Source organism: Bacillus rossius (genome assembly GCF_032445375.1).
Source record: "Bacillus rossius redtenbacheri isolate Brsri chromosome 4 unlocalized genomic scaffold, Brsri_v3 Brsri_v3_scf4_2, whole genome shotgun sequence".
Lineage (NCBI taxonomy): Eukaryota > Metazoa > Arthropoda > Insecta > Phasmatodea > Bacillidae > Bacillus > Bacillus rossius.
The window spans coordinates 31,643,862-31,663,845 of record NW_026962011.1 but is presented as its reverse complement, the minus strand read 5'-3'; the positions used below and the strand labels follow the sequence as shown (position 1 = coordinate 31,663,845).

General features: G+C 38.5%; 1 non-coding gene across 1 annotated transcript; it reads right to left on the bottom strand.

Annotated features, from left to right (window-relative positions):
• Window positions 1–231: 231 nt before the first annotated feature.
• Window positions 232–304, bottom strand: Trnaa-agc (transfer RNA alanine (anticodon AGC)). Its single transcript has one exon. It is a non-coding gene; the product is annotated as a tRNA-Ala (tRNA).
• Window positions 305–19,984: the final 19,680 nt, after the last annotated feature.

The following is a 19,984-nucleotide window of genomic DNA, read 5'->3' as shown; positions in this document are numbered from 1 at the left end:
ATATTTTCTACTATTTGTCTTTCGTCCTTACTGTATTGAAAGGAAACCATAATTTAAATCGCGCGAAATAAAATATTAAAGACAGAATAATTGAAATACTACATCATATATATCTCTGCAAAACCAATGGAAAAGTTAAATCATGAAATAATTAAATAAAACTACAATTTTTTTCAAGCAGTCGTTTAATGGCCGGTTTCCCATGTCAAAGTGTAATTAGTAAAAACAGGCTGGAGGCGCCGGGTATCGATCCCGGTACCTCTCACATGCTAAGCGAGCGCTCTACCATCTGAGCTACGCCCCCTGCGGTACTATAGTAGCTGACCGGCCGAGTGATCCAGTTACCGCCCGCTTTCTCTTTGCACTCGCGGGTAGAGCGGCCTCCCCCCCCCCCCCCCCCCTCATCAAACCCAGGAATCTACGCGGCTGCGGTCCACGTGTTGTTGCGTGGCAGTGGTGCCCGCAAGGGGTCGAGGAGGGGGGAATTAAGAATGATTTGAAAACCCCCTCCCCCAACCACAACCACAATCCCAACTAAGTTATGTAAAAGAATTGGTTGTCTGTAAAGTCGGTTTACGGACGATAGTTTAACGTGAAAACGTCATAACAAAACATTGATGAAATTATTGCATGCTTTCATGAATAAAATTGAATTATTTTTATTTTAATAATAAAAGAATAAATACTTGAAAATATTCTAGTGATCAGATTTTTAAATTGCAAGAATAATTAACCTTTATTTCCGAAATTGTTGTTGTAATAAGCAATGAAAACCACATTTTTTTTCACTTCACTTTATAAACAGTCGACGAAACAGTTCACATGTAGATGACTAATAATTAATTAAAAAAACTAGCGTTTAGCTTTAAAGTTTAAATATAATTATGAACAAGTTTTCATATAAATAAACTGTAATCAAATATCTATCATCAAATCTATGAATCACCATAATTTTTTAGTCAATTGTAACATAACCTATTATTACTGCACTCGCCTAGAGATGCTACTAGTTGTCACTGAAGTTGATAACGCGATTCGTTCACCATAGATAGCAGCACGGTAGGTGAATAATATTATTTCGTTTTTATAATACGATTTTATAACAAATACGCATCCCAAATACACCAAACTTATTTATAACGTGTTACAATATTTTTTTAAACATTGTGCAAAAGATCCCGGGTGTAATTTGAATTATTATGTGTAATTATAAAACACCATTGTTCGTTAAAATAACGTTTATTTGAATATTCAACATCACTTTTAAATAACCGTACCGATTGTGCTGAAAATTGGTGGACGATCGTTAAATTACATAATAATAATAATAATAATAATAATAATAATAATAATAATAATTCAAACGACGAAAATATGATTGAAAAGTCAAATCGATGGTTGTTCCAATCGAGTGGAAGAGAGATGCCACGCATGCGTACAATGAGGATAACAGGACACATCCGTAGTGGGACATACGTAGTGGGACATACGTAGTGGGACAATGTGAGTTACGGGACACTTTTTGACGTGACGTCTTATAAATCGATGAACGCCGGCTACGTTTTTAAAACTCCCACAACACAAAACAAAATTTTTATAAATATATATAACATCTGAAACAATTATTTACGAAATGGCCTCGTGGCCGTGCGGTTAGCATCGCTGAATGCCAATTTAAAAGTTGATGATTCGAATCCTGGCTGCTGCGATGTTATTTTTTGTAATTGTAAAAATAAATACGGCGCGCGCGACACTACAAAATAAATAAACATATTTGAATTAATGAGTGCAAACAAAAGTAAATTTATCAATTAAATTGTAGATTTCATTTCACTCCTTCTTTGTATCCATACAAAATAGTGGTAATTCAATAAAAATGATTCATTTTTATTCATAAAAGTATGCAGAGGTAGATCTTATCATACAAAAGATAGAAAAATTAAAAAAAAAAAATACTTCCTCAAAGAATAACATATTTTAAACGAAAAATTGTGTTTTACAGTTACACATAATAATTCAAATTACACCCGGGATATTTTGCACAATGTTTTAAAAAATATTGAAACACATTATAAATAAGTTTGTTGTATTTGGGATGCGTATTTGATATTAAATCGTGTTATAAAAATGAAATAATATTCTTCCCCTACCGTGCTGTTAATTACGGTGACGGACGCTAACCGAATGAAACGCGATATCTATCCGCTATCGCGGGAACCAGGCATGGCGAGTGCAGTAATATTAGGTTATGTTACAATTGACTAAAGAATTATGGTGATTCATATAATTTATGATAGATATTTGATTACAGTTTATTCAAATGAAAACTTGTTCATAATTATATTTAAACTTTATAGCTAAACATCAGTTTTTTTAAATTAATTACAAGTCATCTAGACGTGAACTGTTTCGTCGACTGTTTATAAAGTGAAGTAAAAAGTTAATGTGGTTTTCATTGCTTATTACAACAATTTCGGTAATAAAGGGTTATTATTCTTGCATTTTAAAAATCTGAATACTAGTATAATTTCAAGTATTTATTCTTTTATTATTAAAAAAGTAGCAATTGTCGGCGAATGCAATAATAATAGGTTATGTTAGATATTTGATTATAGTTTATTTATATGAAAACTTGTTCATAATTATCTTTAAACTTTATATTTTAAAATTAATTACAAGTCATCTACACGTGAACTGTTTCGTCTACTGTTTATAAAGTGAAGTAAAAAAATGTGGTTTTCATTGCTTATTACAACAACAATTTCGGCAATAAAGGTTAATTATTCTTGCATTTTAAATATCTGATTACTAGTATAATTTCAAGTTTTTATTCTTTTATTATTAAAATAAAAATTATTCAATTTTATGCATAAAAACATGGAATCATTTCATCAATGTTTTTTAATGACGTCACGTTAAAGTATCGTCCGTAAACCGACTTTACAGACAACAACATTTTTTTTCGTGCGTTCAGCCGGCGTTCATCGATTTATTAGACGTTGTCACGTCAAAAAACTTATTCCCTATCACAAACATCATCTAGGGTATATATATATATATATATATATATATATATATATATATATATATATATATATGTGTGTGTGTGTATGTGTGTGTGTAAGTGTTCTGTACGATCATCACGTGTTAAGACAAAACAGTAATTTAAATATTTTGGCTAAAGCTTAAATATTTGTATGGATGTAAAAAGACATCCGGCAGAAATAAGACTTGTGAAAGTGCTCAGTCACCCGTGGACCGACTGTATTACACGTCGTGTTCTTGAGGCGAAGGTACCTACTTGAACACGCAGGGAATGACTCGGGATTGGAAATGCTTCCGCCTATGAAGGCTTCGAGAAGAGCAGGAACGGTGAAGGAGGGAAGATGGTCGACCAGTTCCTCTCAGTGGCATATCTGGCAGCTCAAGGACGGCGAGTCGAACGGATTATCTTGCTCCGAGACGCTCCGAGTACTGTCGGCACATGACCTAGGATCACGAGTACGCCCTTGAAAAGAAAAAAAAGAAAAATTATCTGTTGCTCTGAGAAACAACCGATTAAAAAAAAATTACCTTCCTTGCTCTGCAAAAAAAAAAAAAAAAAAATGGAGAGTGACCTATGAGTCGGAGAAACTTGTGTATTTACAAAATAAAACTACAGAATAAGTATTTGACCCTCGAAACACATTCTTGCTAAATAAATTCCTACGCAATATTATTTGCAGTTCATTCCCAAGATATATACAACGTCGGACAGGGGGGAGGGGAGAACTAAACTTACAGTATTTGAAACGTAGGTAAGAATTATCTTCAAATAATGCTAAACAAAATTAAGGTACTTCGTGAAAAAAAAAAGGGGGTTTGCGTCACAAGGATTCGCAAAGACTAAACAGCCGACAGGCAAGCAAATTAAATTTTTTTTTCAATTGAGACTGAATAATAAACATATGCGAAGGAACAGTTATTTAAAAAAAATGTAATATGAAAATAGAAATATAATGCACACATTCATGTATGTTGCTTCACTTTTTTTTTCACTAACCAAGCGAACAGTTCTAACAGTTTGTTTACCAAAAGAACGAACCAAAAAAAAAAAATCATTTGTCACTGTTGAGATTGTAAGACCACAAAGCACTCTGTTCAACCTCCACGCAGAGAGCGTGCGCATATTTCACGATTAGTAGAGTCCGGAAAAATTCGCGAATTCACTTCGCGACGAGATGAAATTCAAAAACGTGTACAAATCTGCTGGTCCTGCTATTGGCTCGCAGTTTAACTGGAGTTCTCCGAGCCAACGAGAGACTATCTGACCAAAGAAGCATCGAATCACGAGCTACCAGCGGAGACATCCTCACATAGTTAGCACCCAATGAACACACACGCGTGTCGTCTGCTTGAGAAATGCAGAGGACAGTGGAGGCCGTTCCAGAGGTCACCGAGTCCGCGGATTTCTTCCGGTCTCTGACGATTGGCGCGTGCGGATATTTCGTGCGTGCAAAACCCGCCGTGTCGAGAATGTGACAAGGGCCACTGCAGCGGGAGACCCGATTGTAATCGTGAAAGCCTGCGTGGTCCCTGACGTGGCCCGTGCGAGGGTGTCGTCGGGCGAGTGAAAGCTCCGCGGACGCCTCGCAAGGACGCCCTCCCAGGTTCGCCGAAGCGGGGTGTCTGTAGGGGAGGTGGTCGTCGAGGCCGTGAGAACACCGCCGCGCGCGTTGCAGTCCGCGCCTCCGACTACTACCTGCAGCTGCAGGTGTCCACGAGAGTTGGGAAGCCTTCTTTTTCACCAGACGAGAGAGAGCCGAACGACCGATAGTTTAAAGGCAGCGAAATTTTCCGCGAAAAAAAATATCTGAACGCCTACTAGACTGCAACAAGGTAGGTATACCCCGCACCAGCGGTTTCTTCCTTGTGATTGCTGGCGGCCGTCTGCGAGAGAAGTCGTTGCCTCGTTTGCAGGAGCCACTAAGGACGAGTTTGCTTCCAGACTGAATTAGTGTTATTGGTTGTTGTAACAATCGGCATGCACCTCAAAGTAACTAACTCACCCAATCACGAAACACAGACGATGCTACAGTGTTTTAACTTCCAGCTACTCTCGGGATCTTTTCGCGAAATTTTTCATGGCCCTACCGATCGTGCATCTTCGGTTTTTTTTTGTTCATTGTAAATAAATACGGCGGTGTTGATAAAACGATACCAATGGTCAATTAGGTTAGGTTAGCTACATTATAAATACTTTAAAACATCGTGGACGGTTGATTTGGTTCTAGGATGGCTACATTAAAGATACGGAAAAAAAAAACATAAAAATTCGGGGAACTTCGGGTTTTGGCTCTCTCGTCTGTGAAAAGAAGGCTTCCCGTCCGCGAACACCTGGTGAACCAAGCTCACCACCTCTACAACGCCCTTTCAACACACAGTTCTTGACACTTTTTTTAAAATACACTCCGGGCGTGATTTTAACATAACTAAACACATCAAGCAAGATGAATACGAGCAAATTTAATACGGATTACATCTACTATTCTCAAGACCTTTATAATTACTAAGTTAACCACCTAAAATCTTTTCAGTTATAATTCGTAAATGATTTAAATTGACAGGAACAAATTGTTTAATTTTTGTGAGTTTATAACTAAAGTGAGGCTTAAAAAAAGAACTGCAATCTAGCAAACGTATGTTGGATATTAAAGTATCACGAATTTATTGTGATCAAACGGTTTATTTCGGAACTTTTTTTTTTTCGTGACTTTCGTGATCAATGAACACATGTACTAGAGTAGCGGCTGGGGAAAATGCTACCTCAGAGATGGTGACTGCAATATGAACCGAAACGTTTAACAATTTATCTTCTGGATTGACGCGGTTACAGGCTAAGTTGAATAATTTACACACTACGTTAGTTTGGAAAAACTGACAGTATTGTTACGAGGCTGCCAGAGGTCAGATCAGCGCGCAGGCCAGACGGATCCCTAGGGATAAACCCCCCCCCCCACCACCACCACCTTCCTTGCTGGGCCAGACCTTTTCCAAGAAGATAAAACGCATCTGGACACCCCTCCAGGAGTGAATAATTCTACTCCCACAAAAATTAAACTCAAAACCAAAACACAACTCCTTTCTTGCAGGATGATCATTCCAGTCTAAAGCAGAAAGAAAAACAGAAAAACAAAATCATAGGGTTATACCAGTTTGCATCCCACAAATTTTTGAACTTCATCCAAAATAGTAACATTATTATTCCTTTATCACAAACTTGCAGAATGTTTGCAACTGGTACAATTCTTACAAAATAGATGATAGCTACTTTAATTTTACATAATTACAGAAAGAGTCACTTCAATAATTGCGTGACCTATATTCATGGCGCGTAAATTTTGCACTATTTCAAAAATAGATAGTAAAAAAATTAAAATTACAATCAGTTTTCTTTGACATCCTATCAATCGGAGTCCTTAAGTCTTATTGTCATGTCGAGATCTCAATCTTACGTTTTACCTTCCCTGTGCCGATCTCGTGTTCACTCGCCGCATCTCAGGTACCCGCTGTGGACGGGTAATCCCACTTCAAACAAAAGCTGTTTCTGAAGATGCGTCCTCTGCTCGTCACAGCAGGCCCCCAGCCGCCCTAATTGTACTGGAGGGGGAAATACCACAACGCCGAAATACACTAACGCCGAAAAATGTCATTTCAGGACTGCCACAAAGGTTAGGTTAGGTTAGACTAGGTTAGGTTAGACTAGGTTAGGTTAGGTTAGGCTAGGCTAGGATAGGCTAGGTTAAGTTAGGTTAGGTTATATTACGCTAGGTTAGGTTAGGTAAGGTTAGGTTTGATTGTGGTATTTCAGCGTTAAGGTACCTACATTTAAGAAACACACACAAATTCATTCAGTTGTTATTTCGGCGTTGTGGTACACAGCAGTTTTCTAGCTGTCGGCGTTGTGGTAAATTTTGACATTCGGCGTTATGGTATTTCGGCGTTGTGGTAATTCGGCGTTGTGGTAATTCGGCGTTGTGGTACAGTCGGCGTTGTGGTCAATTTTGAACTTCCGGCGTTATGGTATTTCGGCGTTGTGGTAACGACCCGTACTGGAGAACTCTAACTGTGTGGCGAAATGGAACGAAAATCACAAACAAATCCAAGACTGAACGAAGAGGCATTGTTTTTTTGAGTAATTATAGGACTAAGCTTCTTTCTGCGACGAGGAAATACTGTTAGTGTTTCACGGGGCCAACAGTCTTTTTCATGCGCCTGTATTTTTTTTTTTTTTTTTTTCGAACGGCGTTACTAACTCTATTAATGGACTACGCGCACTGTAAACCACCCGTAGATAATTGCGCCAGTCGTTCGTTTTCAATAATTTTATATTCGAATATTGGCTTCGTTTGAAAAGATTATTCTTGACCATCGCGATGTTGTTTTTCTCTTTCTCCTGAGGTAAATAGTCAATACAACATCTTCATTCATTACAGATATCCTTTAACTGCTCCGTGGGAGTTGGAATGTGTAGGCGGCCCAAAAAATTAACGTTTTATCCTACGTATTGCATGACCAACGAACCGTACAGAAAATCATTGCGTTTAAACTGCCCTATAGGCTGTATATCATTGGCCACCAGTGTTTACAGGTTGTTTGGAAACTCTTCCGAATATTTCGGGAGGGGATACTTTATGAAAAATGGCGGAGTACATATAATTGTAAGCCACTTAAAATCTAGCTCAATTCCAAAGGGTGATACACACCCGAGGTTTAACTTTACCTGTGATTATGTCGTTGGTTTATTCTGACGTGTATTGTTTGTTTGTTGTTTATGTTATGGCGTTATATTAAGATGATCAGTTAATATATTCTTAGTGTTTTAATATGAGTTACAGAGTGTTAAATATACTAAATACAATTCTTTGATTTGTGCCTTATTCTATTAAGAAATAATGTTTATAAACTTTTTCAAGTGTATTTATATAAGTGAGGTTTGTTTCCCGTATGTATAGTTTATTTTCGTGGTAAATTATTACATTATAATTAAATAAATAAATAAAAATAATAACATTTTAACATATTTAATGATTTTCATTATTAATTAAGCTTTATCTCTTTTATTTTAACAAATAAAAATAATTAAACTTTACAATACGTGTTTGTATTAATATTGAATACTAATATTTTTTTAATTTTTTTTATTTTATTCAATTTATACTAAGCCAACTTTATTATAAATATAACCCCAGTTATTTTATTATTTTATTTCAATTAATTATTTGCATGATAAATTAAAAGTTAGTTTTTTTTTTTTTACTACGCCAAGGAATATAACTTCTAACACGCGTACATAAGTCCACGCACCCATTTTTTTATATTGTTGAGGTGAAGTGCCACTGAAAGCTCGCCGGGAACGCGAGGTCGTCGAGTGTAGTTTCGCACGGATTCGCGCCTCGTAATTTCTCTCTCTCTCTCTCCCCCTTCCTTCCAGACCAACTGAAACCAGCTGGGCGCGCCTACAGTTATTGATGTCGGCTCGTTACATGCAAATCTCGGATGACCGGGCCACGCGGGGTGGGGCGGTGGAGATGGATCGGACCAGTCTGGCTCGCTCTGGGTGGCCGGGTGGCCGATCATCGGCCCGGCGCGGCGGTCACCGGCCACTCGGGGTGGCGCCGAGGTCACCGAGTGTCGCCGACTGGCCATCTAGACACCCGCGCCGCCGTCTGGACGCAGGTGTCGGCCAGACACTGCTTCGCACGGCCCGCCTCAAGAGTGTTTCAAACAAAGAAATACCAAAAAACATATTTGTCGACTATAAGCGGTCTTTGTTTACGTATGCAAACTAAGTTGTCAATCAATCACTGTTATGAATCCATCATATTCTCACGGACGAATTAAAATTTGTTTTATATATTTTTTTAAATCAATATATTGTTTCAATACACTTCTGGTTATATTAGAAGCTTTATTTAAATTTATGGTAAACAATATTTATCGTTTCTTGATAATATTTCACATATTGCATTTCTTGTTTATTGAACAGACTAACACGGCAATAAAAAAATAATATTGTAAGGATTTAATAATAATTCTTGTTTCCTGGCCTCGAAAAAAGTGAAGTTGGACATCAATGTACCCTGGAGTCAGGCCTATCAGACATTTTGATAAAAAAATGTTGGTCATGGCCACATTTTGCAGCAGTAAGAAGTATCACTTGACTTCAACTCAAGCCACAGCCATCCTCTTCGGGCAGGTCAATACATAGACCAAAAGGTTTTGTCAGCAACCTTAAAGAGTGGTCAAGATCTTACCAGGATAGTGATTAATTTGTGGTGTCACATACGTATCTACACGGAGCAATAAGGTTGTCTGAAATGGCGAGGATCATCTGTGAAATACAATTTTCGGTAACTTATCGCGCAACTGTCAGTTTCCGTTCGAAGTGGCCTACAATAAAATATGCTTTCTGTTGATCAATCGGTCTGACGCCATCATTACTGCGCTCTTAACTGTCATGCGGGATCATATAAAAAAAAATAACCCGTCACTAAATGCACGGTCACCAGAACTCGCGGGCTACGGAACGCAGCATGGATAGGAAATGGCAGCAAGCAAAGGACCACGCTTTGGTGGCCGTGCAAGTAGAGGGAAGAAGGTGGTTCGGGACAACAAGAGCTCGTGGGCTACGGAACGTAGCCTGGAGAGGATATGGCAGATGTTGCAGCGGGAGCAAGCAAAGGGCCGCGTTATGATGGCCGTGCAAGTAGAGGGAAGAAGGTGGTTCGGGACCACAAGAGCTCGCGGGCTACGGAACGCAGCCTGGAGAGGAAATGGCAGCAGGGGCAGCTGAAGCAAGCAAATGGCCGCGCTCTGGGGGCCGTGCAAGTAGAGGGAAGTAGGTGGTTCAGAACCAGCAAGTGCTCGCGGTACGCGGAAGAGGGGGATAGTGCCCGCTCGCAGATTGGTTTTCCCTCGCCGGCGGTATCGCCTAGCCCGGATCTGCGGCTCCATTGTTGCACGTCGCGCCGCGCTCAGAACGCGGTTTCTTCGCAGGCGCTCGTCGTGAGTATGGCCTTCTGTTCCGTGTACCCCCTCCTCCCTCCGTCCACCCCAGGTCGCCTGGAACTCTCCCCCCAATGCGTCACTATTCCACGGACACCTTAAAAATTCAAATTCGTGTCGCCATTCGCCTGATTCTCGGAGCGAGATAGTTACGCATGCCTAGTGTAATCCGGCGTGACGTGAACAGGAAAATAACTTGGTTTGAACGTCTCGTCAACATCTAGTCCATTAGAGACGGAACGAATGGTATGTTGATGAAATAGTAACAGCGACGGGAGTACCCCAAGAAAACTCAATCACGCCACGGCAACGTTTGCTACGTTTCCCATTTGCGAAAGTGTCTGGGTTTGACCCCGCAGAGAATCATCATGGTGAGGGCAGGTCATCTTCCCATTCAACCCCTCTTCGTAAAAGGGCACCATGCGGTATCAGGCTAAAGCTAGACTTAAGAAAAAATCTACTGCTGCAGTCGTTGCCAAGGTGACAATTTGGGAGAATTTATATTTTGGATTTTCGTTTCATGGTCACTAGACCTCAAAACAATCAACAATAATGCTTTTATTATGGACAAGATAAATGCCTTAATTTTGCACAAATTACTTGCAGACTGATTAATAAAATAGAGGGCTGGAAATTCTTGGTTGAGTTTATTAATGGGTGAAATCGAACAAAGATTGTAGAAGTGTGGAATATTCTTTAGAAAGCTGTTAAAATACTTTAACTTCATTAATATGAAAAAAAATATTTCATCCATTTGAAGTCATCACACCTCCTAGGTGTAGTACCAGAACCTTGAGATTGACTATATTTTTTTAAACAGCTATCAATGGCTGAAGGAGTAAAAAAAATATTAAAGAACAAAAAAAAATGGATCGTGTTCTAATGTATGCGCGTTAGAAGTTTAACTTACTTGGCGTAGGTAAAAACTAACTTGAATTTTGCATGCCAATAATTAATAAAAATAAAATAATAAAAGAACTGGAGTGATATTACAAATACGGTTTCTAAAGTATAAATAAAATTAAAATAATTTTTTTAAATAAATAGTAGATGTTAAATTTAATCATAAACACGTGTATAAAATTATTTGTTTAATTTTGGAAAATAATTGTGATAAATTTTAATTTGTCATGAAAATCAATAAATATGCTAATTACTTACTCTAAATTATTATTATTAATTATTAATTAAACATTGATGTAATAATTTATAACGCAATTAAAATATAAGTAAATACACCTGAAAATTTTTATAAAAGCAATTTATATCATTAATATTCAATCAAATAAATATTTTTATGATATGGAGCAGTGTTCAATACAAATTACTAAAATATAAGACTATTATGAGTAATACCAAAATCTTTTGTCTACATAAATTTTTGATGTGGTACCAACCATAACTGCAAAGGGGTTGAAAAAACAAGGGTTGGAGGACAAAAAAAAACATATCACCCTTCGTAGACACAATATCGAATTCGTACAAAAGTGTTGCTCAGAAAAAAGGTGGATGTTGCACATAATGTCCCTCAGGGAAAGGTTTGAGGTGATGCAATGTGTGTCTGTGGGGAAAAGAAAAAAATAACCATCGGAAGAAACAGGAGACGGCTACTCTTGGTAAGTAAAATACCACAATTCGGGTGGTATTTACAAGTAAAGGATTTTCCAGCAGAAATAGCACAAGTAGAGTATCGGCAGTATGGGTGGTGGTAGTAATGTTATGTTTGCAAGGAAGTCTCCGGAGACTGTAGACCGACGCGCAGGGCCCAGTCGCTCGGGAAGCGAGTGGGCGTAAGTGTAGCGGGAGTGGCAGACGTCGCGCGGACAATAGTTCCCATGAATCACCGCGGCGTGGTTTGTGGCATGGAGGTGGGTGGCCCGCCCAGATGGACTGCTCCCGGGAGTAACACTGCTTCCACCCGCGGAGCAACGACGACCCGGGCAGACTCTTCAGGTCCTCTGGAGACTTCGAGTCCTCTTGAGACTCCGAGGGTACGTGCGTCCTGCCGGCAGGGAAGACCACGCGAGGCTCTGTTTGAAAATGGCGCCCTAACAGAAACCCAATTCTGCTAAAATTATCAAACGAATACGTAGTATTTACATTTTAAAATAGGTACCTCGGCAGGTGATTCGCCGCGATGGAACGTAGTCTCGTGAACCCACAAAGATGTTCAAAAAAACATGTATTCGCAAAACTATCTAGATGTGGAACAAGTTCAGTAGATGGTTGGGTCAAATAAAATGCTTAGCTAAAAGAAAAAAAAATGGCACGTGTACTTTTGTACAGGCGTTAGAAGATATATGCTTACTTGGTGTAATAAATAACTTTGATTTTGTACGCAAATAATTAATATAAATAAAATAATTAAAGGACTGGAGTGATATTATAAACATATTTCGTAAAATAAAAATGCAATCAAATTTATTTATTTTATTAAATACTTATAATTTAATATTAATATAAACACGTGTATAAAATAAATTATTAAATTTTTTGTAAAATAACGGAGCAAAATTAAATAAATATTGATAATATATAAACATGCCGAAAGTTTATCCAAACTGATGAATTTGAATTTTTCATTAAATAATAATTTAATCCTTTATGAGTAATAATGCAAACAAATCATACATAAGGAAATATAACCTCACATAAATAAAATTAAAAATACACTTGAACAGTTTATAAACACTATTTCTAGTTCTAATATTTAGAATAAATAATTGTTGTCGATTTCAAAAAGTTCAGCTTAGTTGTATTGCACTTGGTAGGCTATATCGTAGTGACTACGCGCATTAAATTTATCAACGCCTGTCGTGGTTTAAAAATTTATGTGCCCAAGACTATCTCCGCAGACTATATATTAATTGTGAGCATTTAATAATTATAATTTAGTGTTAAATAATAATAACTAGTAGCCATTTTTTTTTGCAATCTACAGTTTAAAATTGTTTGGTAAACATTAAAGTACATCTAAAATATTTCTGCCGACTGTGTGTGTTCAATATTTGTAGACGAATTTACACTAACAAAATATTATTTATGTATAATTTAACATTATTTATTGAAAAAATCTATATGCTCTTATTTTACTATGTTTTTTCTCCTTCTTATAACTGCTTATTTCTTTTTCTTTATTTACTATAGATGCGATCAGCTGGTGACACATTAGCGTGAAAAAACGAACATTTAAATAAATATAATATTAATAAATAATTTATTTTGACTACTATTTAATATTTAATTTATTTATTTAATTCCGTCATAATTTTCAATTAATATCTAATTACAAGTATTAACGCTCTCTGTGGAGCTACAAAAAAACAAGCTAGCTATAGTAGCGCTATCTAACGTGTCGTTTTCAAACACTACTTGGGTATATGTCGGGTCGCTGGTTTCCGCTACATGCCTTGCCTCGGCACCCTGCACGAAGGCAGTAAATGCTGTGAGTGACGTCATCGAGGCCAGACGCATACGTCACCGTAGCTCCCCCACCCCCGGCCAGGCTAGGGGAAAAACCCTCCCTTCCTCGTCCGAGTCTTGGGCGGAGCGATCGCGGTACCGCGACAAGAATACGTCGCCCAAGCCTTGAATTAGTGTAATCGGCGTGAAAAAAAGAAGGATGTGAGAGAATATATAAGCGGCCGACTTCACTCACTTGTTCATGCATATTTATGTGGGCTTCTAGGGAACCAGTGGTGACCAGAACTCGGTGAGTGTAACAACTCGTCGAAGGCCTTGCCTCCAAGTCGGTGATAACGGGTTCTTTGGCCGGTGCATCCGTGTTGAGAGAAGAGATCGTCACAGCTCGCGGCACGTCGAGGATTCGTCATTTTAAAGCTTTATTTATTTGATTTTTATGTCATTGTGTGGAGTCTATCCTGGAGATCATTGACCCCGCGAATTTTTACAGTCTTTATTGATACATTATATAAGAGAAAAAATGATTACATAAAAATTAAATAAATATAACTTTATTTATTTCTTAACACCAAATCAAAAAGGTTCACTCTAAAATAATAACATGGAAATTCTTGAATTTATTAAAATTAATATATATTATAAAAGAAAAAAAAATAATTTTATAAAATTTATTGCTCAAGAATTGCTAAAAAGGCTTTCCCTTTTTTTTAGAATGCAATTCCACTAAACAAAATAAAACTTAAAATTTTGTTTAGTTATCAATATTTTAATTAATATTAAAAAAATAAGAAGAACCGTTTAGTTTTTAATGAACCTAACTTATCTGGATTTGTTGAAATAAAAGAGTCCTTGTTTAATTTGGATTATGAAGGAGTTCATATACATTTCCTTCCCTTCCATAAAATTTAATTTGTAACTACGTGTCTATTATTCAACAACCATTTGCTACCCCTAAAGCAATGACATCTTCATATATGGATAAGCCAATGTAAATTATATAAGATGAAAAAGTTTTTATCAAAATTTGCGAGTTGAATGTATTTTTAAAAATTCAATAATGGTACAAAATATTTCACATTTTTAATTTTTAAAATCTTTAAATGTTGAAACAGATAATGGCCAAACTATTAAGTGACCACTAATATTAAAAATAGCATTGTTTGACGGAAAGTCTAACACTCTTTCAAAGGGTGCAATCGAATTATTTAAAGCCTAAGTATATTGGAAATTATTAGCGTTTCTACACGGTAAGGTAGTGAAGAGTCGGAGTAACACAAAATGTGATTATATCTCTTAAAAAATGGATTTGTTTAAAAATTGCTAAAAGGCAATAGTAATTGTTTTCCAATTGTTTGATTCATTTACAGAATTTGGTCAAAAGAAACAAGCATCCTTTGTATATAACTATATATTTTTATGTTTATAAATTAAAGCTTAAATGTTTGCAAATGGTTTATGACAAACAGTTTAGGACTCTTTTTTGGAGCAAGCTTATTTTATGACAGGCTTGTAAAACGTGCGGGCGTATCAGCAAATACAATCAGAGACGTAGGCCTACATTACGAGATGGATTTTCGCAAGATTAGATTTGTTATAGTAGATAACCAGTTCAGGAACTCACCGCTTGGAACGCCTAAGCTTATGCATATTACCGGCTGATTGGATCTTATATTCCTGAAATAAAGATTTTTGCGATTTAATGTTGGTGGCGATGAGAAAAAGGGCATTAATTATAAGATGCTTTATTGATAATATTAACACGATTAAGATTGGGTTTTATGTTTAGTAAAAACAGGCATCTGAAAATTAAACTACCGGTTTAATTCGTTTAGCAATTTCGTTGCTCTTCTTATAACGTCCAATTGGAAACCTCGTTTACTTGTATTGATTCGTTTTTCATGCTAAATTTAATCAACTCAGTTCTGAAGGGAAAAAAAAAATTCTTTCAAAGACTGCATAATTGGGCTATAAGGGAATTATTCATACGACTCTAATTACGAAAGTTGAATTTATGACGATTATGGTAGGAAATTAAAGTCAAACTGTGTTATTAGATAGAAAGTTCATCGAGATAAACCTAACATATATTATCAATACCATCTCGTAAGTGACACCTTGAAATTTTTTTATCATAACTGTAAGCCTATTTCAGAACCACTCATGGAATATTCAATAAAGTTTTTAGTGTAAAGTATAAATTTTGCACAAGTAACCAGTTATCATTCTGCAATTATATGCAACTCTTCTTAGCTGTGTGCATTTTTTTAGCCACCAATAATTTTATACACGACCTATACCTGTTTTTATAGTAGCTACACGGATATTTGGCCACTCTTAACTTCATTTGTTATGTATAGAAGACATAAGTACCCATAAAAAATCGTAAATGTAGATTAAAATATTTTTATTCAGAATCACGAAAATTCAAGATTTTTGTAAACGTGTCATGCTTTTACAATCGCAAAAAAAGTAATGGAAAGTTTACAAATAAAAATTGACATATTAATAATTAGCAATAAACGCATGATAAAGGATAATCATTCCATGATTGCGATGCAAGAAGTGCAATTCGTTTTGGAGGAGATGAAGTAAATAACACCTTTAACAGAACTCTAATATGAATATTTTAACAGTCAAGATTTTCAATATTGTTACGAAAGCAGACAGGACCGCGACCCGCGCCAGGTTCGAAGCTGGCTGGTGGCCACGCATGACCACTGACGTCATGCTCTGTCTATTGACGTAAGGCATGCCACGCGCACCTTTGCCGTATTACAAGGGTCGTCGCTAGCCCCTTCCTCCCCTCCGCTCCTCGCACATCGCCCTACCTCGCCACCGCTATCCATCGCTGAGCGGCCCTTGGGAATTACGTGGGCTCCCGCTTGGAGTGGCGTGAGCGAGCGACGTTTTTCTCGAAGCTTCGGGATGACGCTACTCGTCACAACTGCTTTCGTCAGTTCTATAAGGGCGCCACAGACTACTACTTAAGCAGCGACGCCGGGTCTTTGCGGTAGTTTTGGGGTGACGGAGTGCCGAGTTCCGAGCGGATTCCGAGCGAAGGGAAGTGTGACATCGGCGAAGAGGGTGAGAGCCTCCCCCCCTCCCACTAGCCAACAGGCGGGCAATACTCGGAGCACACCTATGTCGTTTACACAATAACTTTGTTGATACGTTACACACGTAATAAACTCGTCCTTTTTTACTACAACTACAACATTATTTTTTCTATAAACAATCAGTAGTGACTCGGTGGCCGGACCAAGAGACCCGCCAGTGCTCTGGTGACTGCACCGTCTCCACGTCGGCTGGACGAGCAACTGGTCCGAGCACAGTAGGAACAGCTCGTGGTGCTCGACGGAGGTCGCGCTCGCCCGACTCAGGTGTTCCGAGCAGTGGAGGCGGTACCTGCGGCGCGGTTATGACACGTCAACAGTGAGGGGCTTTTTAAGTCTGCAACCTCCCCCCCCCCGCCCCATAAAACATCCTTCCGAGATTCACGCACGTGGCCAGACTCAAACAGAATCCTTAAATGAGATCATCTAATGGCAGAGTGGACTGGCTAGAGAGAGAAAAAAAACAACTGTAAATAATTTAATTTCGTTTGCCAACCAAATGAAGTATCAGGCTGATATAATAGTTCTATACAAGAGCGGGAAGACTCGTTGTTGAACGAATTGAATTTTATATTTGGAAAAGAACGCACACTGGCAATTCTAACGCATTGCGGTACATCCACACACACAAAGAAAAGCTTCCACGCGTGCCAAATACTGACTGTCGTCACATGAGGAATACAACTGCGTGCAGACAGGCGCCGGACTGCAGCGGGGATCCTCGAGCGGGGGGGCGCGACAAGCTCCGAGCCGGCGTGTCGCAAGAGGGGCGGCGCTGCTGGGCGGGCCCGCCTCCAGGCCCCGGGGGCGGCGCGGACTGCACCCTGCCCTGGGAGACATCACGACCGCCCCATTGTGTCGCCGCGGAGGTGGCGCAACACCTGCCCCCCCGGCCCGCCCCCGACATTCCTGGAGGGCGACCACCCCGGCCGCGCGAGGCAGTGGCGGTCCATCGGCGGGCCCCAGCCCCGTGCTTCGAGCCTCGGCGGGCCCCAGCCCCGTGACCGAGTCGGCGAGGCTCGCTGCTCTGCCCTGCTGTCCGTTCTACAGTTCGTGAGTGGGTTGTTTCAGGATGCATTCGCGTGGCACTAAACGATAAAAAAAATGCAACTGCAAACACGCTCAAAGAAAGTCTTTGCCAAGCCACTTGTATACGGCGTGGAAAGCGAAGTGCGAATTCCCGAGCGGCAAACATTGCTGTGTAGAGGTTGTACAGCTATACGCGCGTTGCACCACGAGTTGACTCGCTGCATCTCGTCTGGCTGCTCACTGCTTCTGGAGTCGCGCGCATCACGTTGATCATATAACTGTGTGTTACTCAGCTTCCTGGACATGCGTCAAGCCGGCGTCCGCGCGGGCGTAACGTCAAAGCGACGCGTGGCTTGGACGCGTCTGTTTGGTCTTGTTTAGCCGTGCCGCGAACATGACTACTAATTTAATAAGAGTTTACTATAGGTTATATATTATACTGTAATTAAATATTCAATACAACATGATAATAACCATAAATATACGCTCGCTTTTTAATTCATTCCATTTATGAAAAGTGAGGGTAAGTTTTATTTACTTTAAATATATAATTTACTATATTAAATATATTACATTAAATAAACCTGCAGAAATAAGTTAGACTCCATGGCATGTAAGAAAAATGCTGGTAGCCCTGGAATGAAAAAAAAACTAAAATAGTAAATACTAGCAGGCCTACAGGAAAAGTGTAAATTTTGAAATATCGTAGGTTTTGAAATGTTATCTTTAAAAGATTTGTGCAATGGGAGTGCATGACTTGATGTAAGTTTTTGGACATACGCCATTGCTAAGAACTTTTTCTGTTGAAGAAAAACTAATAAATAAAATAAATAAATAAAAATACTCAAAAAAAGACAAAAAACACACAAAACTAAGCAAACAATTGCTGTTGTCAACAAGGATATGAACACCACAAAATATTCCGAAACAGGAATATGGTCAGCATTTAGGTTTAGTTTAGGTAAAACTATTGTATTTGTTTGTCTTTTCGTTTTGTCATGTTTTTTGTCTCGCTTCAACTGTTGTGCTGAATTATTTTGGGTTTCAATATTTTTGTGTTGTCATCATTTGTGGGGATTTTTTCGTTCTCTTAGTACATTTTTCTTTGTTTTTCTTTGTTTGCTGACCATATTCCTGTTTCGGAATATTTTGTGGTGTTCATATCCTTGTTGACAACAGCAATTGTTTGCTTAGTTTTGTGTGTTTTTTTGTCTTTTTTTGAGTATTTTTATTTATTTATTTTATTTATTAGTTTTTCTTCAACAGAAAAAGTTCTTAGCAATGGCGTATGTCCAAAAACTTACATCAAGTCAGGTTTTGAAATGACGTTTTTGGTAACAATCCAATGCGGTACAAACATAAATAGTATGTGTTAAGCTGCCAAGGATAGTAATACAAATAATCAAAAAATGTTGGTTTTTAATAATCTTCTCCTTTTTTTCCTTCGTAGTAAGATGGAAAGATAATATGAATGCTGGGACAGTACTTGCAATTTACTGAAATGTACCATATTCCCAACGTCTCAAGCACCTAACGGTGAAGAACATGGAACGTTTGAATGTCTGCGGCGGCAGAAGCCAAAAGATCGACAGAAACCTGCGTCACTGTTTGTTACGCTTATCTTGAACACGGTATGCGTGCTCCAAAAACCTGTTACGCGACGTGGTTAACGTTACGTTAAGTACGTGGGCACCTTTTACCTTGATACCGCATTAGGCCGAACCTGGTACTCTTGGCTGTTTCTTGCCTACTTTCAAATAACACTGTGTGGCCGGCAGGGCCACATTTTTACTTGTAATTTATTTTTGTTGCTGGTCTCTAGTTTTATATGGTTTTTTATTTCACGTATTTTTACGCCTTTTTTAATTAATGTTAATTTATCTGTAAATTTTTTTAATTATATTTGTTTCTGTTAATTAGTTATATGCCGTTTGGTAGCTATCGATTATGAGTTTAAGAACATCGATTGTGTTTCACGTAAATACCACTTGGCGAGCGCCCGGCGGTTGGCTGATGACGTCAGACATTCGGCTTGCCGGGAAGAAAAAAATCAGCTGGGGCCGCGAGAGTGGGTGCCGAGCGACCGTCGAGGACAGAGCCATGTGACGGCGCGGACTGGTATGCCGGACGGCAACGGGCGACGAAGAGTATTGGGATGGAGGCTCCACGATGGGTGACAGGGCAAATGGATTGCCCTGTGGTACAGAAGAAATCAAGGTAAAGAGAGGCCGCGATTTTGATTTTTACCCTCGTGGTGCTGCACTGGTTTTTGGCAAACCTAGTGAACTGTGTATTTTCCCATACTAAATTTTATTTGGACGGAACTTTTATTAGCCTGTTTGGTGAAGAGGCCCATTTGTTTCACACGTTGT